The following is a 2,031-nucleotide window of genomic DNA, read 5'->3' as shown; positions in this document are numbered from 1 at the left end:
TTTTTTACTTCAAAATAAGATATGTGCAGTGTGCATAGGAATTTGTTCATAGCTTTTTAAAAAACTATAGTCCATCCCTCCAACCAGTCTGAGGGACAGTGAACTGGTCCCCTGTTTAAAAAGTTTGAGGACCCCTCATCTGGATGATACTAAAATGAGTTGCCTGTTTTGAGCGCTCTGAAAGGAAAACAGACAAGAGTAGCTTCAAGCCAGCAAGAACTATCAGAGTGAAAAGCCCATGCATGTAGCACTTTAAAAGGATCAGCCAATAAAAGATTGTGGACTCAGAAGTTCAGTGAGGATGGTGGCCACATTACACAGAAACCAATAGCTTCACAAGATATTCAGGCCTCACAGAAAGCCAAATGAGGCAGGACTTTGTTTGGAGTGATGGGAAATGCAGTACATAGTGGGACCCTACATTTCTACAAAATGCGATTGGGCGTGAGAAAAAATGGGAATATGTCTTTGTCTAACTATTGCTGACACCTCTTAGCAAACTCAAGCAAAACCCAAGGGCAAAATAAGGTATGCCCAAGGCATGATTGTACTCAGATAGAACTTGTATACAGACAATTAATAAAGAGGACCCGAGAAGAGTAAATTGCTCAAACAGAACAAGGGAAGACTGCATGGTTTAAAATCAAGAAAGGTAAGTGGCAGGGTTATATATATCCTTTTTACTGTACACACTCACTCTGTTGGCTGGGCAGACTAGATGAAGAAGAGCATGCATCAGGATTGGAGCAAGACTCATTAACAACCTGTGCTATGTAGATGACACCAAAGGGATGCTAAGAACGAGGATTGGAAGCACTTAGAAATGACTACAGCCTTCAATGTAGGTTATAGCTCAACATAAAGAAACACAAAATCCTCAAAACTGGGCCAACAAGCAACAACACCTCTATAAAAGTAGAAAAAATTGAAGTTGTCAAGGATTTCATTTTATTTGGATCCATGATCAATGCTCCTGGAAGCAGCAGTCAGGAATCAATGACGAATTACACTGGGCAAATGTGCTATAAAATTTTTTTCAAAGGTTAAAAAGCAGACTACACTCTGAAGACTAACGTGCACCCAAGGCAAGCAATGGTATTTTTTTTTTTTTTGGCAAGCAATGGTATTTTAAACTGCATTACATGCATGTGAAAGCTGGACAATTAATAAGGAAAACTAGAGAACTGATGACTTTGAAGAACATCAGATGTATATTAGACCACTCCAGCCTTAAAAACACACGAGTCTTCTACACTTGAAGGTCATTTGATGAACTTCAGCTTTACAATCCTTAATTTTATAACTGAGTTGCTACAAGCCTCAGGAAAGGTCAGAGTACTTGATTTTGGCAGCTGCTTTAAATCATTTCTGAAGTTTGAAGAATTTCTAACTGTTGGCATAGACATTGTACCTGCTGTAGAGTGTGTATAGAGTGTGTGAATTTAGAGTTTCAGCAACCACTTCAGCTTGCACAGGATGCTATCAATGCTTTCTAAAAAGCAGCTGAAAAGCCTTACTGATTCTCTTCCTGAAGAGCTTTTCCAAGATGTTTTCTCTCTCTTTCCTATTTCCCATCATCTTAGCAGTGACGGATATGCTGCATGAAAGCTCAGGAACTCTTAGTGCTGACTGGTTTATTGCTTATCGTCACACCTGATGCTGGCATCTACGATGCTCATAGAAGCCACATCAGAGCTGGCATCTATGATGATCATAGAAGCCACATCAGCTGGAAAACTGCTAAAAAGACGCTGGGCTTTAAATGTTTCGACTATTCAAAATTTTCACATATGCATGATGGCATTTAGAAAAATTTCATTAAAAACCCACAAATGAACAACAATTAGTTCAAAACCAATGGTAGGGAAGGGATGGGGGGACTGGTAGGGAGTGACCAAGGGCAAGGCAACTGCAAGGAACTACCGAAACCAGAATGAAGGCTGAACATGGTATTGGGATAGGAGGAAAGCGTAAAGAAATAGAGGAAAGAAGTAGGAGGCAAAGGGCATACATACAAGCCTAAATACAGAC

General features: G+C 39.9%; 1 pseudogene; it reads left to right on the top strand.

Moving 5' to 3' along the window:
• Nucleotides 1–1,218: 1,218 nt before the first annotated feature.
• LOC101658879 overlaps nucleotides 1,219–2,031 on the top strand; it is a 3,249-nt pseudogene continuing 2,436 nt past the window's right edge.

The sequence above is a fragment of the Echinops telfairi genome, unplaced genomic scaffold (genome assembly GCF_000313985.2).
Source record: "Echinops telfairi isolate 266 unplaced genomic scaffold, ASM31398v2 ScPeMD7_985;HRSCAF=1444, whole genome shotgun sequence".
NCBI classification, from domain to species: Eukaryota; Metazoa; Chordata; class Mammalia; order Afrosoricida; family Tenrecidae; genus Echinops; species Echinops telfairi.
This window is presented reverse-complemented; position numbering and strand designations above follow the sequence as displayed.